This window comes from Dunckerocampus dactyliophorus, chromosome 19 (assembly GCF_027744805.1).
Source record: "Dunckerocampus dactyliophorus isolate RoL2022-P2 chromosome 19, RoL_Ddac_1.1, whole genome shotgun sequence".
Classification (NCBI taxonomy): Eukaryota; Metazoa; Chordata; class Actinopteri; order Syngnathiformes; family Syngnathidae; genus Dunckerocampus; species Dunckerocampus dactyliophorus.
The window spans coordinates 16,109,328-16,137,307 of NC_072837.1; the positions used below are offsets into that span (position 1 = coordinate 16,109,328).

Here is a 27,980-nt window from a genome sequence, read left to right on the forward strand (position 1 = left end):
AGATGCAGCTTTGTCTTGAAAATATGTAGAACTTCTTAGCATATCTACATGTGTTGCTTTTCACTATGTCGTCTGGAAAAACATTTGGACACCCCTGGTCGGATGTAAAACTCACCATGGGAGGTGGAACAGGAAAAAGTGCTAACAGTGGGGATCATCAAGCGTCAAGCAGCAGGAGTCCAAAGTGAAATATCCAACATCCAACCAAAGCAAATAAACCAGCAAGGCTACACTAACACATGACACCCGTGGGTCTCAAATTTAATGTCGACAAAAGCGGTCGACCCTGTATATTGACTTAAGCTTGTGCATTTTTAGTAATAAGAACGGGACTTGATGAGGCGTTCCACATAGACGGGATGGCAACATAATGATGACGGGTCCGACTTTGGCTACTTCCTGCTTTGGGAAGAAAGACAGAATTACCGACAGTTCCACTCTCACTCTAAAACAACCAAATGCGCACCAAAGAAGTGTTTTCCTGCTGGAGCGTCGATTGCAGGGGTGTCCAAAGTGCAGCCCGTCGGCCATTTGTGGTGCATGGCTGTTTTTTTTTTGTTTTTTTTTTATCAGCCCACGGCACATTCAACAACATAATTTAACAAGAAAACAAAAAAACAACAGCAAAATTTGAAAAATTTGTAATAATTTGACAAGAACAACATCAAAATATTAAGAGAAAAAGTTAATGTTGAGAAAATAAATGAGGTCGTTGTAGTAGCATAATGAATAAAGGTGTCATTTTTGGAAGATCAGGTTGGGGAAGAAGTGGTAATGTTACAAGAATAAAATATAAATATTATGGGAAAAAAGTCATAATTCTGGAAATAAAATTTGCAAGTAGGAACTTGAGATAGTTGGGAAAAAAAGCAGAAATGGACAAAATAGCTAACATTTTATGAGCATAAAGTCAAAAATATTAAGAGGAAAGGCGCAGTTTTACAAGAATAGATTGAAGATTCAAGAGTTTTATTGTCATATGCACGGTAGAACAGGTAGTTCTGCTGTGCAATGAAATTCTTGTTCTGTTTATGAATAGACGTGTAATATGAGGCAAAAATGATGTGATTGTAGTAGCATAGAGTTGAAATATTAAAGAAAAAATACATTATTTAGTCGCAATATTATGAGAAACTAACAAAATAAAGTTGTAACTTTTGGAAAATTATGTTGGGGAAAAAGTCAAAATAGGGGAAAAACGTCAGAATATTCCGAAAGGGAACATTTACAAAAATGATTTAAGAAGTGAGTTGAAATATTTGGAAAAAAAACCAACAAAAATGGTGAAAAAAGATGACAGAGTGAAGTTGATGGTAGTAAAAGGCTTTTTCACCGATATGACGAAGCTCAGATTGACTTTTTTCTTCTTAGCATAGCTTGATAAAATATTCAAGTGGCAAGGTTGCATCCTGTCATTTTTCACTATGTGGCCCTTGCTGGAAAAAGATTGGACACCGCTGGTCTAGTGTGCCAACCCCCCCCCCCCCCCCCCCCCCCCCCCCCACCACCACCACCACCCCCATAGTTAGTATGGTTTGTGCATAATCCTGCTAGCTAAATAACAAGCAGCACCACCATAGGCCTTGCTTGTGCTTGCTTGATGGAGGTAAAAACATGCAAACCCTTTGACAGGAAATGAAGGTTGAGGTCGTGCTCGTCTCCGTCTAACTTTGCCAGGAGCTGTCACTAATGAATCATTAGCCGGTTTGGGGTTCACGCTAGGTGATGCGGTGGCGAGGCGCCCGCTAAAGGACATAATTGAGGCCTACGGACAGCCTGAAGGAGCACCTGTTCCCGGATGGCACCCTGCCACCGCTCCCGGTCCGCCCGCTGTGGAGGATATTCATGGCCTGATGAGGAATTAGGAAGTCATTAGGCAGCACAAATAGCGCCATGGCGACCCACTCCAGACAACCTGTGTCTTCATTTCGGTACTCGGGAGGCGTGCTGGGCTAATTGTCCGTCTTATTTACATCCCAACATCACCTGCCCTGCTGGGACTCTGTCACACGATTGGCCCCCAGAGGACTTAGGCTGGACATCACTGTTATGTCCAAATTCATATTTTGAGATGTAAACCCCCCCCCGCAATTAATTAGCCAATCAGAAGCCTGAATATAATATATCACGTTCCTGAACAATAACAATAAAGTACAGCCTGCCGTGATGTCGCAAGAAGTATTGATTCATTTTCTAGAATGCTGAGTTTCAGAAAATCTTCTCCACTTTCACACGTCAGTGTTCTGTGACCTCAAGTACGACTTTTACGGTAGTCGTCCCTCGCTCCATCGCAGTTTGCACATCTTTCCCTCATTCTATCACGTAGAAAAAAACACATTTAATGATTGCTGTTGACTACGGCCTAGTATGAGTTCAAAAAATGCATAAAAATGTTCTAAATGAACTAAAATGCAAATACAGTTTAGGGCAATATAAGGTGTTGATGAACAGTACTACACTGACCACTAGGTGTCACTAGTAACACGCACCAGACTTGCTCACCAAAGACAGGCTTTTATTATTTCGTAATTAAATAATAATAATAATAATAATAATAATAGCTATCATCATAATAATAACACGGGTTGTGGCCGTACTCGAGCTAAAAGTCAACTCTTAATCCCTGATGTCACTTCTTGTCCGCACGTCCAGAAGACGTTTATTGAAACACACACGCGCACGAGTCTTATTTGTGTCTTAAATGGCTCATTTTCTCTGATTATATCTACTACATTGGGCAACACACGTGTAAAGGTGACTATAGGGGTGTTATTTCATGCCTACAGGGCTCTAATAGTAAAAATCCTATTTAGAAAGTCATAAACAGGTTTCCTATGCTCTAACTACCATAATGTTTCATTTAATATTATTATTGAATCCTACGTTGCGGAAATTCACTTATTGCGGTCAGGTCTGGAACCAATTAACCGCCATAAACGAGGGAGTACGGTACTAACACAGTAAAGTAGTTTCCTGCAGGACTGCAATCTATATGTGGTGTGACAGGGAAATTATGTAATTGTCGAATTTCCATAGTTGACTACGAAAGCGATGCGTGCGTTCGTGTCTTTCTCTCCAAAAGTCTCGAGGCTAGATAGTCGTCGCTCGTGCTATCTTTTGAAAAACAGTATCGAGAGGGGTCTCATGACTAGCTAAATATAGAGACAAAGTCTTGAAAGTTGGCAACACTGATCCCTCCTGCTACGCGTTCTTATTCTCTGGCAGGCCCAGTGCTTCATAATGTCTGTGTGAGCGAGGGCGAAATCTATTAAGAACATGATGGCGGACTCCATGCGGCGCAATTTAAGGTCATGTATGCAAGGTAGTGTCACATCATCATCGCTAATGCCTCGTGACCAGTGTAGAATACTACACGTCACTTGTCTTTCAATATTTTGGTCCAAATGATAGGCAACAAAACAGCGATCACTAATAAATTTGAGAAAAACCACAATAGCGTGAGGGAGCGATGTATGAACCATAAAGTGGCGAGGGACGACTGGAAAGCTAAATATGATCATTATATCTTGAAACAGTCTGATAAGCACCTTTACTGATAACTAGGGCTGTCAGAAATAACGCGTTATCGGCGGTAACTAATTTATTTCATTAATTCCGTTTTTCCATTTTTTTGTGTAATTAACGCATGCGCACCAGAGCAAGCACGCCTCTCGGTTATGACGGCGGACGGAAGAACAGTGGAGCGTCCCCACGCCGTCACACAGAGTCTGACGCTCTTTTATAACTTCATTCTGACCCGAACACATCAACAGCAGTACAATTCCAACACCGTACAACTCACACACGTCTCTAGTCTGTTCATCCTGACAACCACACGTCCTCATTCTCATTGCAAGAACGCAAGATGCATTCAGGGACACTCCGAACATCACAAAATGCATACATACACACATAATGTGTGTGTGTGTAAATAAACGGTAAGATAAAGAAAAACATGGAGTGGATATTCTTATCACTGACTTTGTAACTTTTAATTCGGATGTACAATTTACGACATTTAAGTATGCTGGAAAATACACTGAAAACAAGTACATTTACTTTAAATTACGTGATGTCTTTGAACGCAACCCCTCATGGCTCATAATAACGGGGTTTAAAGTGTGATTCAAATGTTCTGCTACTATTACAGAGACTAGTGTTAGACAAATAGATTTTTAGACTTGTGTGGTATCTTTTACTTGATTGACATATTCAGTCCATTTGGAGCCGTTAACACATCCAAATATATACAATCCTGTCCTCTCATTTATCTTTCTGTTCATTAAATACTGTAAAAATGGGCATATTACAGACATAGTAGCTGGTGATTAATCATGATTAATTAATTTTAAAACTGTGATTAATCTGATTCAAATGTGTAATCATTTCACAGCCCTATTGATAACGCGTGTGTTGTTTTGTCTCTGTTTGTCTTGTTGTTCTTCTTTAGACGGCCAACTACTACTGAGACTGAGTCAACAGCGCCTCTGCTGGTCACAGCCATTTTATCAGCACTGTTTTAAGGTAAAGAAAATAAAGATCATCAGCTCAAAATGACATTTTTTTAAACCCAAAATGTGCTTTTGGGTTCAAGACCACCACCATTGGTTAGCGCATATGTTACCAACGATGCTTTAATATAACAGATGCCTATATTTTGCACAACTATGAATTAATATATAAAAATTTGTGTAAACTGTCTTTGGGGCCATATAAAATGACTGGTCTGGTATATTTAGGTCTGTCACGATGACAAATTTTGCTGGTCGATAATTGTGCTACAAATTATTGTCGATAGCAGATATTATAGACATTTTTGAGACCATTTTTTTCATTGTCATGAGAGGTGTTATTGACATTTGAACCACTAGACGGTACTGAAGTATACCTGTGTGAGTCACATTAGCTTGACACTCAAGTCGCCGTATAGACCCTGTCTCTGTTAAGAAAAAAACCCCACTCCCAATAAAAGCTAAACTCGTGTAGGAGGTTATATTTGAGCTGGACCACATGTCTGTAGTGGCGGAGTAAAATGCAGCGTTGCTGATTGTCCTTCAACTCGTCTTCTTTCGCTCGGTTATACGGTTCAGCAAGTGCTGTTTGTGACATGTGCATGTGCATGTACGTTCTCCCTGGCAGTCTGTCAAACATGTGTGACGACCTATTTGCAACTGAAAGGTTGCATTTCTTTTGCAGTGTAGCGAGCGACGCTGTCTGTGCGCGCGCACCATTTTCACTCTGTTTCGTGTACTCAGATGCCTCAGCAAGCGTTGACTCTTGGGACGAAGGCTCTGCTGCACATCCACACTGGAGCTGTGGCACTCGGCATGGAAACTATCGCTTTTGTGCCTTCATTCCCGTTTGCTTGCTACCTTGCTAACTGCTAGCACAAAGAGGCTGAATGGCTGACAGGAGGGTTCACTCTCCCCGTTCATTCCACGAGAGAGCGGATGCGCACAGACACATGCAGAGTGAACCCTCTTGTCATCCAGCCTGTGTGGTACAGCGAGACGAGGAAAAGGAACAGGCGTCAATTTATCGTTCGATTTATTGGTTATGGTGACAGGCCTAGGTATATTCAAATAAGCAGTCTCAGACAGGCCCTCAGTAATTTGCAGTTATTGTGTTGGTACGGTAAGCTATTAATTCAGTGGTAGCTAATGTGGATAGCTAAACTTTGCCAAATTGCTATCATTAGTGTGTGTGTGCGTGTTATATTGGGCATGCTTCACGAGCTGATGTAATGCAGCACGAGAGAAAGTTGGCGCCCTCTGGGAAGCAGCTTATCCGTGACATGCAGCAGCTTTAAGAAACGTGTTCGAAGGTGCAGCCCAGGAATGAGCTAAAGAAGGAGTGTGGCCCGCAGCTTGTTTTTTTTTTGTACTGGCTCTCGGCATATTCTTCAAATAAAAGTAATAAATTATTAATCAGGTATTTTATTAGATATTACACTCATTTGCTCTGTCACACAAAGCTAAGATGTGGATGTTTTCTTCACATATTTTAGCATATTTTGGCCAACATTGCACTGCTTTTAGCGAGAGCTGCAGCAATGAATCGATGATTCATCCATCATCCAATTAATGGACAGCTATTTCGGTATTTGATCAATAGTTTTTTTTTATTTAAAAATGTAAATATCCTCTGACTTCAGCCTCTCAAATGTGAATATTTTCTTATTTCCTTCGTCACCCATGAAAGCAAAGCAATTTGTGTTTTAGGTAAAACAAGATGTTCGCACACATCAACAGTGATGGACATTGTTGCCTTTTTTCTGATATGTTGCTGACCGCACGCGGACCGCATCGCCCCCAGAACATTGGAAAAACATAATTTAACAGGAAGACGGGAAAAGAAAAAACACCGGCAAAATTGGAAAAAAAAGTAATATTACAAGAATAATGCCAAGATATTAAGAGAAAAAAATAAATTTTACGAGAATAGCGTCATATTATGAGGAGAGATAACAAAATTTTACTAGAATGAAGTTGAAACATTAAAGAAAGAAAATCTTTTCAAGTTGCAATATTATGAGAGACACAGAACAACAAGTAATGTTGTAATATTTGGAAAATTAGGTTGCAGAAAAAGTTATAATGTTATAAGAATAAAGTCTAAATACTTTACAGTCTACAGGAAGAAAGTTTAAATAGTGAGTTAAAACTACAGCAGAAATAAAAAAAGGGAAATAAACAGAAAATATTAAATGTAAAAAGATAGATCGATATATTTTATTGATCTCCAAGAGATATTCACACTTTTAGCAGCTCTGCAAAAATGTCATAATGAAATTAATCAGTTAAATCAGTGGTCCCCAACCTTTTTTGACCCACAAATCTTTTGTGTTCCCACAAATCTCCCACGGACCGGGGGGGTATTACAAGTTTTTCTAGAGAGATGATTACATGGCTGTTTGACGCGTGTGGTAAAGGAAGTGCGCTAGCATGAATTAACTTGAGACAAATGTGCACATTAGCACTCAATAAGTCATCAAAACTTACCTTTATCATTCCCACATAGTATCAGCATTTGACACCAAATATGAGGTGAAAGAAAAATGATAAAAATACAGTAGTAGTCTATCTGTGTGGCGGGAGATAAGGTTAGCACACGCACAATGGACGTGCGTCAAGTGAGACGGATGTAACAGAGACAATCCGGCCACTTTTCAAAATAAAACATAAAAAAAAATGAAATAATGGAAATTATTTTTTCTTTCTGTGCGGCCCAGTACCAAATGACCCACGGCCTGGTACGGGACCACTGACTTAAATCACAAAATAAGATTAAACAACCCAGGCAAGACATGAGAGACAAGAAAAATAAGAAATAGAAGAAGAAGAAATAATGTTAGAAGAATAAACTTGTAATATTAAGAGGAAAAATAATGTCATTTTAGTAGCTTAGAGTTGAAATATTAAAGAAAAAATATGTTTTTTTGAAGTCGTAATATTAAGAGAAACAAACAAAACAAAATGAAGTTGTAATTTTTGGAAATTAGGTTTTGGGAAAAAAGTTGTGTTAATAGTTGTGGGAATATAGTCAAAATATTCTGAGAATAAATCACAATATTATTTAAGAAGAAACTTAAAGTATTTGTAAAATTAAACATAAGCAGCAGCAAAAATTTGTAAAAAAGAGCAAAGAGTGAAGCTGTTATTAATAATAGGCTTTTTCTCCGATATCACAAAGCTACTTAGCATTCCAAATAACCAAAATACTCGATTAATCCCAACAACAAGCTTCAGATGAATCGACTAAGACAATAATTGTTAGTTGCAGCCCTACTTTTGCCATCTTTAATGCAGAAAAGGTATCAAAGTGTCCCCACCAGCCTTTTTTCTGTATGCGTCTCTGAGTGGAAAAAGTTTGGACACCCCTGGTGTGAGGTGTTCGTTTTTGGAAGCACTCGCGTATTTGTGGACTTCACCTGAGCTCATCTAAAGCCTGCTGAAGGATGAACACGCCTCCATCCCTCCGCCTTCTTTTATATTTGTAGCTGGAGTCACTGACACGCCGCTGACTCCGACTGCACACTCAATTAGCCACCAACCTTCCCCGGGCCGGCACAAGGAGACGAGGGTTCATCCGAGCGTTCCATCCTACGGCGGCCAGAGGAGTAGGAAGCCATACGCAGACTGGAGGATAGCTGGTGAGTTTTTTTTTGTTTTTTTTGTCTCCTGGTGGAGAATAAAGGTTAATAACAGTCCTTTCTTGTGTCATATTTGACATGACCAGTCATGGCAGTAATTACAATCATTACACGCCAAAGGATGTCGAGTTATCCCTCTTAAACACAGGCCGCACAAAGGAAATCAATTATTCAATCAGAGCTCTCCCATTCAGCCCTGCCTGAGTTCACTTCATTTTGGGCCTGGGTGAGTCTGCCACAAATAAACCCCGCGACCGGGAAGACGGAACAGGCCCCTAATTTGTAGCCTTTCAGACGGTCAATCAAGTTCTCAAAGGAATGCAAGCTTATTCTGACAATCAGCTCGACGTGAATGGGAATGGGTTTCATCTGCTGCTTTACATAAGTTATCTGGCGATAAAGAGGGCGGGGGGGTTCTGTTGGCAAGTGTGCGTCCCCCCTCCCACCCCTCCTTCACCTCATCCTCATCTCGCCTGTGCCTACCACGATTGGCAACGTGTAATTTAAGAGCACGGGCACAAAGACCAAATGCCAAGCCCATAATGGAAGCTGGATGTGTTCTGATTCTAATGGGCCTCTCTGCTCCCGGGCCCAGGGCCTGTAATTAAGATCACCAGGACACCGGAGATGAGACAGACGCACAAAGCGCTCGGGACCGGGATCAAGAGGAGGGAGGGGAGATAGATCAGCGACTGGCACGCAGGAAAATTGTAAAAGTTGGACTTTTTTCAATGGACTCTGGCATGTAGACTCTCAGGAAGAGGCTGTTTGGTTCATGAGGCCGACTCCTCCTCGCTCCAACTCGTCCTGGCCAACTTTCAAGCATCCGTGCATCTCTTTGATTGCTGATGGAGGGTGACACACAGCGGAGAGCAGCTTCACTTCAGAGAGAATTGCGATTAGCAAGCGGCGACTCCATCAGCATTCCTGTTGGGATATTTGATCAATCCGACTGATGAAAGCGCTCGCCCGGGCCTTCATATCCGCACGGAGGACAGGAAGTGGCGTCCTCGCCGCCGCTCGCTCCCCAGCCTTGTTTTGGTCCCGAGGACACACTCGAGCTGCCGCTGCTCCGGGTGGCTGTGTGTTCAGACCTTTTTCCGTTTAATTAGATTTGTTAAAACAATTTTTGGAGTGCTTTATTCGGTAAAAGCTCTCAGGGGTTAATATCCGCGGAACACTCCTCTGTTCGGCTTCTTTTCACCAATGGAGCATAAATTATTTAAATTATTCAGAATTGTGCGACCTTTTATCTCACCCCCTTTGAAGGCAGCAAATTAAAAATGCAAATGGGCTAACTAATTAATATGCAAATGCATTCATTCCCAGTTAACAATTAGCAATTAAACCTGCAGTGTCTAGAAAGAGCACTGGCAAAATTAGCAACTTATTTTTCTATTTGAAAAATAGTCGGGTGCACCCAAAAAAAGAAAAAGAGATGATTGATGAAATGACATTAAGTGACGACCACCTGCCTGGCTGTAAACAAAATGAATAGGGTGTCGCAGACACAAAAAATCAGAGTGGCGCCGCGTCACAAAAACAACAAAGGTGTGGCGGGGTTTTTGTGTCCTGGTTTGCTTCCAAGGTGCATGTTTCATAACTCAATCAACCCTAATTACAACATGTGAGGTAAGGACGGTGAAACTCGTCCTAGCTGTCCATTAAAAGCGGGTACAGTGGTACCTTGGGATTCGCTTATTCATCGGCCTGTCACGATGATCGAATCGATTAACCGCACGATAAATAAAAATGAACTCGATCATTTTGCCAGCCGCGATAAATTGACGCACGCGTGCTTGTTGACGCTAGCTATGCGCAAGCGAGTGTACACACAGAGTGTTGCAGGTGAGTGTTGTGAGGAGTAACGAGCAAACGGGTGATTCTCCTGAAGGGGTACCAGCGAATGAGAGCATTCACAGGCGTACTAGCGACGGGGCAGTGACTTTCGAGGGTCACGATGCACAGCCTACAGTGATTTGAAGCTATAGCCGTGTGCATTTATTAGGGATAGACGATATGGACCTTAGCATGTATCATGATATTTTTGGGATGTATCACGATACGACGGCATAATTAAATTCAGTGGAGTCTTGTATGAAAAGCTGCAAACCTTAACCCATATAATTAAAAATAATGAAATTAAAAGTCAGCTTAGCTATAGTGCTGTGGGGAGAGTGTCCAAAGCAAGCCAGTCTATTCCAGTTGTTCAGGGCAGCTGCTTTTGCGACGTTTTCAACTGGGTGTTCCTCCGAAAAAAAAAAAACTTCAGACAGGACGACTTCAAAGTCCAGTCGCTGGTTATGTAGTGAACCGTGAGGCTAATTTATTGTTGAGTCACTAAGCTACTCCACATGTCTGCATGGCGGATATGTATCTAAGATGATAGATATCTATCGAAACCAAACCACGTCCATATTAGAGAGGTACCTCCCTGTTTAGCAACAATTTCTTCATCTATAGTCTCTACTTCTCCTCCACCTTCAGCCATGCTTATTTTCTCTCTTTTGTTGTTTGCGCGCTTTCTCCGCCACCGCTGGACCACTCTGTAGTAGACGTGGGGCGCCATTGTGTCAATACAGTGCACCGTGGCGCGCAGTTGCAGGAAAAAGACGTCATCAACTCAGCAGTTTGTTTACGTTATTATGTAGGACAATTAACATCCAGCAAAATTTGTTATTGTGACAGTGCCTAGTTATTCATATTTTCAACAAAAAAAACAAAGGAAACTAATACCGTAGTCACACTAGAGGCCGGATGAGCCAGAGTGCCGTTGGAATGAAAATTCTTGTTTTATTCCTGGATATTCAAAGTGCATTCCAAAAAATTCTGACTGCATTCTCAGTGCGCTCCAAATGTTAGAGCCCATTTTGTGGCCGGCCACAGTGTTTTTAGCATGCAAAAAACTTTCTAGGTGAATTTGAAGTGGAAACATATTGAACAGCATTGAAAAGGTATCCTTACTACACTGACTGCATTTTAAATATTCTTACGGTATTCTAAGTATTCTTAAACAGCATTCCAAACATTCTGATCACACAAAAAAAAGAATGAAACATCACTATTAACTCATTCAATACCAAAGACGTATTCATACATTTTTATAATCCTAAACGCCCGATCCCAACAACGTATTTATACGTCTTTTATGTTTTCTTGCACGAGAGGCAAAAAGGTCATGACGCAACTTTGCACTAACGCATTAACATTTCAGAGCACTTTTAAGCCATAAAAACGGCCACAAGGTGGCAGAAGTGCATTTGATAAGAGCTCGGCAGGGACCATGTGAATGGACAATTCACGTGACAAGAAGGAGGAAGTGAGAGAGCGTGGAGGAGTGTAGCGTGCAGAAGGTTACGCATTGTCGGGAAATTTTAACGCATGCACACGCACGCACGCACTTAATAAGCATCTTTAAGGAAAAGAACCCCATCGCCGTATTGACATCAGACTCTCATTCACATCACCGCAACGGGAAAAAGAAGCCAAGTTAACCCCAGCAGCGGCCACCACCGTGGACACCGTAGAGATGCTGAAAAGCGGTTGAAAGCCAACAAGCCCGCTGAATCCCGTCATGCCGCCGTGAAATAAAGGGGCCGACCTTACAGCAACGTACAGAGGTGCTGAAATCCAGGAAGCCCATGAAGCGCCATCTCCGATTCCTGATACGTATTCGAACGGCATTCATATCCTGTCCCGAATGTGGCGTGAATTTTGAAACTTTTTCATTCCGGCTGGTTCTGCTTGAGGCCTGCTGATTCATTCTTAGTGTGACGGGGGCTTTAGGCAATTTTTTCCATGGGAAATAATGTAAATACAATAATCTCTTCCATACACCCGTAAATTTGAACAAAAAATACATTTTATCGAGAGTAATTACAGTTTTACATGCAGAAAACAATGTGAAATAATTATAATTGAAATGGAATGGATGGAACTTATTGTTGACACCAACTTCCCGGCAAGATGGAATTCAATATGCATATGCCGATAAATGCCTTTCAACGCCGAACACAAAAGCCGTTCACCTGTGGCTCGTACTATTGCATCTCGCCCGTAGCGAGCGCCTCCTGCCCACTTTCCTTCAGACTGCGCAGGCATGACAAACCCAAAGCAAACATGTCTGTTGTGTGGAACCTACCTGCTGTTCGAGAGAGTGCAATACATTTTGCACCCTGCAAAACATGCCACGAAAAATATCTCGCTGGGGTAGCGCGTTAAAAAGCATTAGTTTACTATGCCATTTGAAGAACAAACACTTGACGGAGTATGGTGAGTTTTGTGATATCAAACAGCAGCTAACGTGGCCAAAACGCTGGACAACGCTTGCCCATATGCGCGTGACAGACAGAAGCCTCAAGCAAATAACCCGAAAAATAACTGAATTCATCGGACTATATGACCATCCTTTCTCAGTGGTGGAAGAAAGCGGGTTCGCTGACTGCTCTGTCACTTTGGAGCCCACCTAAGTCCTGCTGAGCTCCACCAATGTACCCTCACATCCAAAGTATCCTTATCCTCCAAGTGTCACCAGTGATATGTTCTCTTCAAAAAGTAAATATTTTTTGTCTAAGTGAAGGTGATTTTATGGTTCTCTTTTTCATATCATAGCCAAGAGTGGGGGTGCAACCAGGAATTCTGGGCCCCATGGGAAAAAAAAACATGTTTGGGCACCTCCCCTTTTTTTTTTTCCATTTTTTTATAATTACCTATTTTTGGACCCTTTGACAATCAGGGAACATTGTCCTAACTTTCCCCGTTATACGGCACACCTGGCCAATGGCACTCATCAAATTGCTGCTAATCACAACTTTCTTTGGCCCCATGGTGGCTTATTTAGCAGTCGCACTCAATAAAAACTGCACAGACCGTGGGTCAGCAATGCGTAGTGTGCTTTGTTTGGACACTCCATACCAGGGGTCACCAACGTTTTTCCTTGTGAGAGCTACTTTTACAAAATGAAAATGGCCAAGAGATACTCATTTTTGTAACATTTCTTTTCAGAGCTTATTTTAAACCCAAATAAAGCGAATATGCTTGTTTTACCAGAACATCAACAAAATGCTGGTGTCCACAACTCACATTTTGTATTTCAGAATGCATTTCTTTCTACTGTTCTTTCATTATTAACTGAAAACCTGAACGAAAAGCAGGCTTGCGGGCACCTCATGTGGTCATGGGGGCTACCTGGTGCCCACGGGCACCACGTTGGTGACCCCTGCTCCATACAGTACAGGACAAACGGGCTCGTTATGTGCAATGTTGTACCAACACCAGGTTTGACCGTATGTCCACGTTATGAACATTTGAACATATAGTAATGTCATTATCTGGATTGGCTTCCATGTACTGTCAATGCTGCCTCGGTATATGACCGGCAAAAACATGGCCGCCACAAGTGTCCTTTCTCAACCAAACTGTTCCCGTTCGACTGTAGACAGAACCGTCAAGAACCGATAATCGTTTTGTGAAGTGTTGCTGATGTAAAAATATCAATGCACTGCTTCGTGGTAGGGGTGCACGATAATTATGGGGATTTTTGACGTCATAGCGATAAATCCGATAACACCAAAAATAGCACCAATAACCTGTCATTTAAAAAAAAGAGATTACCCGTGCTGTGGTGTGTGTTCCTAGGCTGTGAGCAAATTTTGTGTTCCTTTTCTGTGATGAGCTGCAGCTGCAAACGGCGTAGTGTCGCAACTTCCCCACCTCCCCTGAGCTAACTGTAAAATAATAATGGCGTCCATCATGTGGGACTTCTTTGCTGTTTCAAAGGAAGACATTTTGCGTGCTATTTGACAGCAAATGTTCTGCAAACATTTTGCGAGGAGGGGAAAAAAACCATCGACCTTCAAAACATTAAACCTTATCAGTCGCCTGAAACGCCACCGGCGTCGCTACGACGGCGTTTTGAAAGCCTGCGAAGACGCCAAAAGAAGAGGCCTCAGAGCTACCGCAAAGAAAGGCCCCGGGCTTGTTGCTATCACCACGGCGTCTGAAAAATCTGAATCAGGATCAGCTTTATTGGCCATGTATGTTACCAGACCTGGAATTTGACTCTGCTCTAACATCACTCTCTGTTACAAAGCAATAGGAGAGGAGGGAGAATATTACTATATACATTTACATAGAGTATTATAGAAAATTTGAAATATGGTATTTACTGTGTTACAGGTTACAAATTCACAGTGTCACATCCAGAAAAGTGCAAAAAGTTTGCCAGGGCGACCCGACGTTAGTATGCACTTAACGATGGCTAAAGTTTACATTTGATCAGCCATTCAAAACACAGAATTTTGTTTGTTTGATAAAAATAAACGTCTTAGAAACGGAACTGTTCTCAATTTTTGTTACTGTTATATTTTGTATATTAATAGTGGTGATGTGATATTTTGTTAGGTCAAATCTCCAGGTTTGCCGAATCCAACTTTGAGTCTCTTACTTCCAGGTGTGTACACATTACAGCTAAATCTAAATTGGGAAAAAAAAGCTGTAAGTAAGTTATTGGTTATCGATATCTGTCTTGAGAAGCAGAAAGTTATCGGTTTGTAGTAAGTAGGATTCAATATTAATATGGAATATTGCGGTATTTAGAGCAAAGAAAACCTGTTTATGACTTTCTAAATACAAGTTTTAACATTATTAGAGCCCTCTAGACATGAAATAACACCCCAATAGTCACCTTTACACTCCTATTATTCTTTGTTTATGTCACATTGTGCAGGCTACGGTATCACTGCAGGGACATAACAGAAGCTCGCCGCTAGCACAGCAAGCTGGAGAACTAAGTAGTTAGCCTCTCCAATTTACTTATTAGAAATTTGTTTCAAACAGGGTGGGGAAAAAGGACAAAGAAGCCAAAAACTTACCACTTCCACACAGAATGAGAAGAAAACCTTTTTTTCTTTCTCTGTCAGCCATGGCATGTTCATCTCAGCCATGACATGTCGGCTGGGCTCTGCTGAATCAGTAGCCAGTCTCCATGCAGTGTGAAAGGTCATGTAATCTAACATCATGTCTCATAACATTACTGATGCCTAGTGACCACAATACTACATATAACTTGTCTTTCAATATTTTTGGACCAATAATAGGCCATAGTCACCAATGAAACAGCCATCATTTATTCATTATTTTTATTAAAAACACAATATAGTGAGGGAGCGATTGTTGAACTGTGATACAGCGAGGGACGTGACAATGTTGACAATAATATTGTTGACCGTCAATTTTTGGCAGAGTAAACATTTCAAAATGCATCTGTATTGTTTTGGGATGCCATTAAATTAAAAAAAATAGCAATAGATAGTCAGTGGCCGATGTGGAAAGTTGTTTACTTCAGGTTGCGGTTTCCAGTGGGATTTTTGCTTCTGCCCACCTTAACCTGGTGGTCTACACAAAGTACATCAATGTGAAACTGTTTTTCTTTGCTCCTTAAAAAGATATGGATCTTTGGTTTTCATGGGGCAGCTATGAAATGTGTCATTTATGCTCTTGGTTTGTTTCCATCAATCCTATTTGGACTGTCAAGGAAGTCTTTGACATCTTTTGATTCTCTCGGTTACGGTCACAACAACAGGAAGCCATCGGCGAGCACTTTTCCTATTTCCTCCCCAACACAATCTTACACTCCACGCTATCTCCCACATTACACCTCACGATAGCGAACGCTCCGCAGTCGACATCAATCATGCGCGGCGAGCCTCCACTCTACCGATTTAAGCGCATCCCGATGCTGCAGCACGATAGCGGGAAGGTGCTGGGGGCCAGGAGGCGTGAACTGCACCTCCTTAAAGGTTATCTGCCATACGCAGACCCGGGGGCAGCCGCCTCATGCGGCGCCCGCGCACGCCACCGCCATTCAGCCGAGAACATACAAAGTGATGATGCGTGCGCGGAGATCAGTGTCAGCGTTGGCGCTGTGACAATAGAGGTCAGTCAGTCAGTCAATCACCGGGGGAGGGGACTAGAACGAGGTGCTTTTTTTTTTATTAACAGGCCGCCTCATGTACAAATAATAAATGTCAGTGCTGGACTTGATGGCTTGTCAGGTTGGAACTTATGCCAGAGGGCTCAGCGGCGCCACCTTTGGCGCGGTGATTACTGCGCCTTTCAACGCCAGCGTGTTTCATTAACTTGCATTTAGTGCCCACTTCCCCCGACGCCCCCGGTGTTATATTGCCAAAGAAGGTTCATATTTTATTTATTGCACTTTAATATTGTTTTTGAATATTTGCGCTGCCTTTAGGCCTCACGCGCCGTCACGTCGCCCTCTTTAATTTCTCTGCGGAATTGATTTTCTATGGCTGCGAGTGACGTTTGATTAAAAAAAATGTTGCGGCGTAAAAATGTAAACGAAGCCTTTTGCGACAATATCTTTGGATTACTCTCACATTTCCCCCCTTAATTGATTTGATTCTTGTTTATGTTGCGCGCCGGGCGCCAGATTGAGCGGCGTTTAAGAAATTCACCCCTCGCCGGCCGACTGTGCCGCTTCCTCGTCCAGTTTTTATTTTTAATACGAGCGGCGGTAATGTACAGCGGCGTAATTAGTGTGCCGTGCGGCAGACGAGCATCTCTTTATCCGCTCACTCGTGGAATAAATAGAGCTAAAACACAAGAAATGCGGGCAAAGAGCCTCTTTCAAGCAAATAGGCTGGGGGTGGGCTAGATAATTAATTCTGAGATTAATGTACTGTAGCAGTGGTGTGTTATTAAAACGCTATTTTTAAATTACAGCTCAGAAAGCACCCCCTTGGGATTAAGAGTGTTAGCCACTGATCTCTGCTTAAGTTATGGGAGGAACGGGTGGAGGGAGGTGGGGGGGTACTTTATATGCCCAGGTCGCTTCTTACAGCTCGACACCGAGAGTCTTTTTGGTGTTTGCGCTCCTCGGTGGTTTGCTTAAATCGCCTTTAGTCTCTTCATTAATGCAGTTAGAACTTTTGCCTGATAGATAGAAGAAGGCCACGGCGGGCTCGCAGCAGGCGTTTGATGCCCTGTTATCTGGCCGCCTTTGCTGCAAAATGAAACACTTGTTTGCAGCACGCGTTCCCAGGCCATACAAATTAAAACAGGCAAAACTTATTTACTGATTTTACGACGGCGATCCATCCGCTCTGTTTGCCTTTGGCCCGTGCAGTCCAGAATCAGCGTTTTGTCATGTTTGTTCCCGCACAAAATCATCAGTGCTCGCATGAATGCTGTAAGAAAGTAATAAAGTCATTTGGTCGCTCTCAAATTGTTGTCATGCATGAAATGTACGGAAGTCTTCAAGCTCGAGGTCTGCTGTGTTTAAACTACTGTTGACTGACAATGTCGGCTTTGCTGCCTGATATTAGCATAAAAATTAGATATCGAACAATGATACCGGCGCATGAGGGATGACGTAATGCGCCACACAGCAAAAAGCTTGTCAGTAAATATAAAACCTGGGTCACAACCGGACTATAATGTTGGCCGTGCGATTTGTGGCCTTCCCCAAATTGCTGCGTTTTTGCTTTTGTTCTTGGAGAACGCAGTTGTGGTGACCATGAAGGAATCAGATCACCGCACACCCAGCGTACAACCTGTAAGTCGAACCTGCGTGCCACGCACGAAACCTGAGGCTGCTCGGACTTACGACTGTCGCTTCAGTCGTACAGCCGATGCACGTAAGTTGTAAGACAAAGACAAAGTTGTAAGTCAAACTTGCAATAAAAGCATTGACCTTGCGCTCTTTGCGGCCTTCGTACGAACTCGCAAAAACTACGAGCGAGTTGTACGTTGTGCGTACCAGCAACTTAAGATCACTACCGCAAACACGATCGGTTCTACACATGCGCGAGACATACATCACATCCTCCACTCGCAACTTTTTACGACAGAGCCTCTGCGACGTCACGTGCCGTGATATAACCATACGTAAAATCCATCCATCTTCTATGCCGGTTATCCTCACTAGGGTCGCGGGTATGCTGGAGCCTATTCCAGCTGACTTCAGGTGACAGGCGGGGTACACCCTGGACTGGTCGCCAGTTTCTTTTTGTTTTTTTTTTTGCACGTAGGCTGGCTGTAGGAGCCTATAGGACCGGTTGTGACCTAGGCTTAAGGCGCGACTGAAAGCTGAATGAGGCCAGTTTATAATTTCACTGCTTGTATTGGTCCCGAGTTTCATACTTTCTTGACTACTTTGTTGAGACAAATAAATATGGCACTTCTTCTGTAACTTACATTTCATATTGCATGCAGTGATATATTTGTGAAATGCATCCAGTGGCATCACAGTAAAGGAAGCATCATGTGTGCATTACATGACATTAGTTCGAGGCAAGAGCTACTGCCATGATTGATATCGGTATCTGTAATGAAGTGCTGGACCATATCGGTACATTGGAAATTGGTACGAAAGCCAATATCGCGCATTTTTAGCTGAAACATTTTTTTACCCAAATAGGTTGTCGTCATTTTCTTCCTATGCGTACAGTTTGTGTGTATTTTTGTGTGTTTGTGAAGTCATCTCATGTTCTGTTTTTAACGTTGGCGGCGAGCACCTGTAGCTGCTGGCATCAATCGGCATGTGTTGCAGTTCCGGAGGGACCCCGAGGCCCTTCGCGGCGGCGGCAGAGACGAGTCCGTCCTGCTAGCCGTAATTAGCACAGGCCCCGTTGATGCTCCGATAATGAGCGGCAGTTCATTAGCGCGGCACTAATTGCTGCCTCCTTCTCTGTCACCGCCACCACCACCACCGGCGCCACGCCATGCCGGCCCCCGCACCCCCAAAAACTTTTCTCATCTGCGAGATAAAAGCAAAAGGAGTCGGTAACCTGTTGGGAAATTGGATCCAAAACAGATGGAAGATTGTGTTTGCTTTAGTTTGGACTGATTTTAGTGTGCGTGTGTGTGTGTGCGAGGAATTTACTTTGCAGATGCACGTAGGCAGGATGGTGTTTTGTCCAAGGACGGGTCACCACACTAATTGCTAGGAAACAAGCACACTCTTTGCTGATTCAGCTGACTCTCACCTGCAGTGTATTGTTTACATTAAGGGCAGCATCGTGTTCCAGATGTGCCAACACGTACGCATTTTCACCCTTGAATACACTTGTAGGCTTTGGTGCTCTCCAGGTGCGCATTTTGTTGCATTTTGCTGCTTTCTGTTATAAATTCAGTCTCTGTTCGTAGCACAGTGATGTGCACCTCCGAAAAGAAAAAAGATCCTTGACCTGCGGCGACATGTTAACTGGTGAACTTGTGGTAAATGATTTCCTTTGTGTACACAGTCATCTCTGGTTCATGGTGGTTAATTGGTTCCAGACCCGACCGTGATAAGTGAATTTTCGCAAAGTAGGGTTCCTTATTTATTAATGGAATCTGCTAAATACGGGTTTTACCATAATTAGAGCCCCCTAGACATGAAATAACACCCTTATAGTCACCTTTACACTCCTATTACCAAATATAGTCGAGATAAAATAAGTCATTTAAGACATAAATAAAACTCTTGCTTGTGTGTGTTGCAGGAAATGTGTTCCGTGTGTAGAACAGGAAGTGACGTCTGAGTTTTAGCTGGATTACGGCCACAACAGTATTATGGTATTATTAGGGCTGTCAAATGATTAAAAAAACAACAACAGATTAATCACAGTTTTCAAATTAATCATGATTAATCATCATTTGCAACTATGTCTGAAATATGCCCATTTTTACTGTATTTTATTGAAAGGAAGACAAAAGACTGGATGGGATTATGATTTATTAGGATGTATTAACAGCTCCAAATTAACTGAAAATTTAAACCAATCTAAAACCACACATGTCTGAAAATCTACTTAGCTAACTCTAGTTTCTTTAACAGTAGCAGAAAATTTGAAGCACACTTTAACCGTGTTATTATGAGCAATGAGGGGTTGCATTCAAAGACACCACGTAACTTAAGTTGAATTCACATATTTTGAGTTAATTTTTGGGGCTTTCCGAGCATACTTAAATGCAGCAAATTGTACTTCTTCTGTACTTAGGAGTTACAAAGTGAGAGGTAGGAATATCTACTGTTTTTCTTTGACAGTCTGTTTATTTAGATCACACATATACACAAAATAAAGAAGTTGCTGTGATTTTTGGAGTGTCCACGAATGCATCTCGCGGTAGTCTAGTGACAATGTAGTAGTGTTGTTCCGGGCTGGAGACGTGTTGACGTGCGATGGAGATACATACAGTATGTGGTGTTGGAATTGCACTGCTGTTGATGTGTTCAGGTCAGAATAAAGTTAGAAAAAAGCGGCAGAGTCTATGTGACTCTGCTGGGAGCTACACTGTGCCGCCGTCCATCGTCATAACAGAGAGGCGTGGCCGGCCACGATGCGTTAATTACATGATGCTTGACAATGCTTAATTTAGGCAAAATATACTTAACATTTGCTTCAATCTGCATTTTGAACTAACAATAGGCCGTATTCAACCATCAAAATGCATGAGTTATTAATATATGTTTGATAAACTGTGATAGACTGAAGCCTCACAATTCGAACCGCGATGTGACGAGGGACGACTACTGTATGGCTGTACTGAATGGCTGCACGGTGGCCAAGTGGTTAGCATGTTGGCCACACAGTCGGGATATCGGGAAGACCTGAGTTCAAATCTTTGCTTGGACATCTCTGTGTGGAGTTTGCATTTCCTTCCACATTTAAAAAAACATGCATTGCCCATTGTCTAAATTGTCCATAGTTTGTCTATATGTGCCCTGTGATTGACTGGCGACCAGTCTGGCCCAAAGTCAGCTGGGATAGGGTCCTGCGGCGTAATTACCATGGTTCGCTTGCTACGAAGGAAGCTAGTAGTCTAAATAGTCACGGTGTTGATATCATGTCGCATGTTCAACCCTGGCGAAGAGCTAGTCAGTCTGTGGCTCGTGGCACACTGTAGAAAATTAAATTAAAATGCATTAAATTAAATTAAATTAAATTAAATTACATAAAAAAAATGGGATTACCACAACATCAGGCTTTAATAACTAATAACTTGAATCTACATTAAAGTTGAGAAGCCATCTCTGAATCTCCCACACCCAAACCGCCTTGGTTTCGGGTGGGTCCATGACCTTCATTACATCTGAATGGGATGCTAACGAAGGTGACGACCATTGTTGGTGGGGAGAGGCCCCAACTCATTGTATCCCAACGACCGTCATTTGACACCACAAGAGCAAAGTCATTCCTGTCTGGGCATGGCTGCTCCTTTACAAGATAAATAGATTGGATCTTGCACCAGCTTCTCAGACTAGAGCTGTCCTATCAAGTCGGACTGGTGTGTGTCCCACTTAGTCTTTGAGCATGAACTGATGAGACCTGCTCGGATGAGAGGCCAAACGTCTTCTAAGACAACCTGAACAGTCCAGTTTCGATCAATTCAATGCCCCGAGAATACAATGACCTGGATGAATGAGAATATTCACAGGCATAACACACGGCATAAAGTAAGGAGAAAAAGCTGAACTGTTGATATTAATAACTAATAATAGCACGCTTTGTCTTTAAATACTGTATGTACAGGGTATCACATGTCATTTTTTAGCCTACAAAATATAAAACAAGTACCTGTACAATTTGTTTAAGTTTGGCAGGTCTGGTGTTCTCACAAGCGTGTTCAAATCTCAGTTTATTCAGACTTTGCATGTAAAAAGTGTACATTTTGTTGTTTCAGGTTGAGCTTTTGAGCGACTGTGTGGGATTCCAAGAAGATCAGGTTGTGTTTGAACTTTCAACAATGTAAACGTGTTTAACACACTTAAATCTTCACAGACAAACTAACATGCAAAGATGTAACGCTGCCACCTGAGGCCATTGTTTCCCGTGCCTCGTGTTGTGCACATCTGCACTAATTGCTGCTCAAAGCTAATTGACGTGTCGTTAATTTGTGCTGGTCCTGGCACAACTACCGTACCAGCCATTTTACTAGGTACATGTGTTCAGACAACTGAATTGATCATAGTCATGCCTTTGTGAGCTTCTAACCGGGAGGGGGTGTCCAAAGTGCGGCCTAGAGGCCATTATTGCACTTTTTTATTGGCCCGCAGCACAAATGTAAATGTAATTTAACAAGAAGACTAACTAACAATAATCGCAAAAATGGAAAAATCTGGAGTCATTTAACAAGAATAAAGTCAAAATATTAAGAGAAAAAAGTTGTAATCTAACGAGAGAAAGAATAACGTTATTAGAAAAAATAATGTTATTTCAGTAGCATAGAGTTGAAGTATTAAAGAAAAACATAATTGTTTAAAAGTCGTAATATGCGATACAATCAAAACACTTAATAAAGTTGTAATTATTGGAAAAAACGTTGCAGAAAAAGTTGCAATGTTATGAAAATAAAGTAAAAACACTGAAGTTGAAGTTGGAAAATTAAAAAACAACAACAGACATGGGGGAAAAACAGCTGTAATTTTACAAGAATAAAGTGAAAATATTAAGGGGAAAAAGTTGTAATTCAATGAGAAAAAGTCGTAATTTTAGGAAAATAATGTAATATTGTGAGGAAAAATGACGTTGTTTTAGCAAAGTTGAAATATTAAAGAAAAAAGGCTCTTTTAAAAAAAAAAAAGTCGTAATATGAGATGAACAAATGAATAAAGTTGTAATTTTTGGAAGAAAAAGTTGCAGAAAAAGTTGTAATGGTATGAGAATAAAGTCTAAATATTATGGGAATAGAGTCAAAATTCTGAGAAGAAAATTTACAAGAACATTTTTAAATAGTTTAGGGAAAAAAGAGCAAAGTTGATACTAACAATGGGCTTTTTCCACCGATGGTCATCCCTCGCAATATTGTGGTTCGATTGTTGCTTCCTTAATCTATTGTGTTTTTTAAAAAATTAATAATTCATTAATTAATTTGTGTTTGACTATGGGCTATTATTAGTCAAACAACATTGAACTATTGTAAGTATGTAGTATTCTGGCCACTAGGTGTCAGTAGTGTTACATTATTGAGACATGACATTAGATTAGCGTCGCACTGCATGTAGTCAGCTGTGGCATGTTCGACATGATAGAGTGAAAAGAAGTTCTCCTCCCATTCCGTGTGGAAGTGGTAAGTTTTTGGCTTCTTTGTCCTTTTTTGCCACTCCATTTCAACCCCTTCTTAAGTTTAGAATACAGTAAATAAATTTAACATTTAAAGCCGTAGCCGTCTCTCGGGTCCCTGTGGTGATTCCGGAGCCTGTGCATTACAGTTGAGCAATGTGGTGTAAACAAAGTTGTTATTTTATGTCTACAGGGCTGTAATAGTGGTATTAAGATTGCATTTATGTAACCCGATCTGCTTCACACTGCCCGCACTGGGGCTCGAACACAGGCCGGACTGTCGAACGCGTGTCCAGCGCAGCTCTCAAGGCAGAGGGAGTGAGGTTTACCCACGTACATTTGCACAGCCTCACAGGCTGGCATCCGTTACATTTAGAAAGGTTTTCTAACTACGAAAATGTTCCATTTGTTAATATTGAATCCAACTTATCGGGTGTGGAACCAATGAACTGCGATAAATGAGGGATGACTGTATATCACAAACCTGAGACGCAGGTGTTTTTATATCATCAAAGTGGCAAAGTTGCATCCGCTGGAAAAAGTTTGGACACCCCTGTTACGACACTGTGGCTACTCATAAAGCTCAGTTTCCCTTGAACAAGCTGTACTCTGAAAAGTCAGTTCACCAGACTGAAAAGAACCTCATCATCACCATCACCAGCCCCACAGCATCCGCGTGTCATTGTCGCATTGTGGTAACAAAATCTTCAAGTAATGTTTCCAGTACTTTGTTTGATCTATGCCACCAACAACTGAGGTATTTCTGAAGACCAAAGCGGGTCCAATCCTTCTATACAATTAGTTCTGTGTCACAACTCAGTATTGTTTCCAGTGGCATTGACTCCAGTCAGAAGTACATTTGATTTTTACCCAGTCACACTGTCTTTTTTAGCTTAAACAGATACTTAGCCGTCTTCCAAATTGCCACTCGAAGGCTTTGTAGAGAAGCTCCGGATGCAATTCTTGGACAGGCGGACCAACTAGTCCGTAAGTGCTTCGGTAATATCCGTCAGGGTCGTGCATTTCGACATAACAAGTGTCCATTCCGGAGGCAATCTCACCTCGAGCGAGCGATCCGTGTTCTCCTCTGCCGTCGCTAAGAGTCGTTATCAGCGAGGCCATGATGAATCCTCTGCAGACCGCCACTCCGCGTGGACTCGGAGTGAGCGTGCATTTAAATGAAACCTCTTCTTGTCTGCTTTGTACGACACGAGGATGTCTAAACTCTCTGCCTTGTCAAGCGCTACATCAAACACAATAACAACAGCAGTCCTCCACCCCCCTCCTCCTTTTTCCCGTCTGCTTTTTTTAATACCTTCCCTGACATTTTCCTTTCTTGGGCCGCATCTCCAAAGGCTGCTTTCATCTGCCTTTCATGATGGACTCATATACATTCTTTAAAGGCAACTTACCTGAGCGCCATGTCACAGTTTGTTTGCTGCAGTCAATCAAGCCCCGGAGATGGCGAGAGTCCTTTGTCGACGGGGGTTTTGAACCAGAAGGTGCGAGGCAGGAACCTGGTGATCAGAGCATCAAAGCTGCCAGTCAGCCCCTAGGCAGAGCTGCCTTCTATTGACAAGCTACCTGATGGAAAAGAATGCAAGAATGATCGGGAAAATGTGCTTCAAGTGACACTCCAAATTGATGATCCAATACGGGGTGAGGCCTCTCTCCACTGTGACTGCAGTGTGTTGGTTCGTGGGATATTCTGGGAGTTCCTTCAAAGCTGCTTAGAATACAACCATTCAGCATTTGAGAAGGATTTCATTCCATACCTTTGCGTATAGAAACTCGCTATCATAATGGCACCTGTGGCAAAAAACAAAAATAGGTCAATATCGGTGCCTCATTTGGGTGCTTAGTAAATGAAGACTCTTGTCACCTGCGACAAGTGTGTGAAGGTGATATTGAGCAAGTAACGACTTCTAGGTCAGGGGTGCTCACACTTTTTCAGTCTGCAAGCTACTTTTAAAGTTCCAAAGATCTACTAATATATATATATATATATATATATATATATTTAGTATATTTCTAAATATGAGTATTTATGTACATTGTACACGCATAACATGGGTGCACACACTTTTCCAGCATGCAAGTTACAGGTCAAAATGATCTATATCTTACTATAAAACATCCTCCAGTTGTCCCTCGCAATATTACGGTTTTCAGAAGACATTAGTTTACATTACATTACCTTAACACTGCATGAAGTCAGCCATAGCATGTCCCACATGATAGAGTGGAAAAAAAGTTCTCCTCCCATTTTGTGTGGAAGTGGTAAGTTTTTGGCTTCTTAAGTTTAGAAGAAATAAATTAGAGTCTAACTGGTTAGCTCGCTAGCTTGGTATCTAGTGGCTGTCTCGAGTCCTTGCAGCACAGGAGTTGCGCAATGTGTTGTAAACAATGAATAATAGTAGTGCAAAGGTGACTATAGGTATGTTATTTCATGTCTACAGGGCTCTAATAATGTTAAAAACTGTTTTTAGAAAGTCATGAACAGTCTATGCACTGACTATGAACATTTTCCGTTTATCAACATTGAATCCTGTATAATGATAATTCATTTATTGGGACTGGAACCAATTAACCGTTATAAAAAAAAGGACGACTGTAACATACATATAAAATCTAACTGGTAAACTTTGAAACTACTATACTAAATGATAACGATTAGGATTTCATATTCACAGTTTTCAAAGTCTACAAGTCATCAAAATAGTTGATCATCCAATGATTCACAATTCAGTTCAGTATGGCAATAAACATAATTACACACACATAATTCCTTAACAGTTGTGTACATAACTTGAGTATTATGTCTGTCAAAATAGCTACATAGTGTTCATTATCCATACAATTCATGTATTACGTCCAGTTAGCATTTGCTATCAAACAGATATAGAAGAAATGAAAATGATTATGCAAAAGACAGCGCAGCCAAAGTCAAGGCAACATATTAAAAAGGTTTCAGCAAAGCGCACGTATTCCAGTTCATCATGAAATAATAGTAGTTTCACAAACACAAGTGTAGTAAGCACACATTTCTACAGTATAGTGGAGGTCAGGACGTCAAGCCCAGCCATGAAACACTTGACTGTTTTTCTCCATAATTAGTATCCGTATCTCGCTGGTGACATCTGTTCACCACTTACTGCGCTGTGGAGGCACAAGAGCGAATCACCTCCGGCTTGTACTACTGCAGCATGCAGCCTGCAGCGAGCATCCCCCGGCCACTTCCCTTCACACTGCGCAGGCGTGCCAAACCCAAAACAAACATGTCTGCCTTTTGTGAGAGTGATATAAATTTTGCACACTGAAAAACATGTCACGAAAAATATCTTGCCGGGGGAGCACGTTAAAAAGCTTTAACTTAATACGGCACTTTAAGAACAAACACTTGAGAAAGTACGGTGAGATTTCGAGGCCCACGATGTGAGCATCAGCCGAACGGCAGCTAACGTAGCTAAAACGCTGGACGATACTTGCCCGTATGTGCGTGACAGTCTAAAGCAAATAACACCAAAAATAATTGAATTCATCGGACTGGATGACCAGCCTCTCTCAGCAGTGGAAGACACCGGGTTTGCCGACTGCTCTCTCACTTGGAGCCCCGCTGCTTGGTACTGCTAGAACGCCATCAAACTATGTACCTTCACATCCAAAGTGTCCTTAAAGAAGGCGTCTCATCCTCTGTAAGTTTCACCAGTGATAAGTGTTCTCTTCAGAAAGTAAGTGAAATATATTTATGTCTAAATGAAGGTGGTTTTATGGTTCCATTTTTCATATCCAGCCAGTAGGGGGGGTGCAACCAGGAATTCTGGGAACCAAGAAAAAGAGTCAGTCAGCCGACCTAGGATTTGTCCTAACTTTTCCTCCTTTTACGGCAACCCTGGCCAATAGCACTCATCATAAATAAATGTAGAAATATACATTGGATCGGTATCGGACGATTTAATTCATGGATGATCTGCATAAAGCCCTGATCGGATCATCGCTAGTCATGTGCCACCTACCAAGTGACATTTGTGATGTGGGTGACGCACACGATCCACCCACACAACCTTCCTGATCGACCGGTAGCTTGCGATGGACGTAATGGGTGCCCCTCTTGGTGGCCATGTAGCTTCCTGACAGAAGCACACACAGTCCGATGCTCCTTTTATACTTCATTGCCAGCCTTAACACGACAACAGCAGTGCTCAGTTCCAACACCGCACACGCATTTTGCCGTCAATCTTTACAAGAGCAACATAACACTTCCTCATGATCCACCAATCACAGTCACGGTAGCAATGTACATTCACAAACAGTGGAATTGTGTGTGTGTTTTTTTTTTTTTTTGTATTGCTGCACATTTTGCTGTGATAATTTGCTGTGGATTTTATTTCATATTGCTGAATTTATTACGTAGTTATCGTTATTTATATTGTTAAAGTATTTAAATTACTATTCTGCTCAACTTGCAAGTCAAAAAATTCCGTACAAATAAAAAGGAATTGTTTCTGGACAAAATTTGCACACAATTTTTGGACAAAAAAATATCCTTTTTAAGGGCATTGTTTAATCACAGGCCCCTTTTCAAAAATATTTATCGCATCATATGTAAAAACATACCCAACGCTAGTAGGTAATGCATTATGTGAGTCGAAATATGATCTTCTCCTGTAGTTCTAATCAGCAGCAGCATTGTGTTCATCATTCAGTAGTGGTGAATAGGTGTTGGATGTGGATGGAATTCTAAAGAGATGTGATAACACAAG

General features: G+C 41.7%; 1 long non-coding RNA gene across 1 annotated transcript in view; it reads left to right on the forward strand.

The window, feature by feature from the left end:
• The window catches only part of LOC129172453 (uncharacterized), a 55,280-nt gene that overhangs the window by 3,428 nt on the left and 23,872 nt on the right, over window positions 1-27,980 (forward strand). Inside the window, exons 3-4 of the long non-coding RNA XR_008567018.1 lie at window positions 4,451-4,524; window positions 8,000-8,152. This is a non-coding gene — a long non-coding RNA (uncharacterized LOC129172453). The remainder of the gene's footprint in view (window positions 1-4,450; window positions 4,525-7,999; window positions 8,153-27,980) is intronic.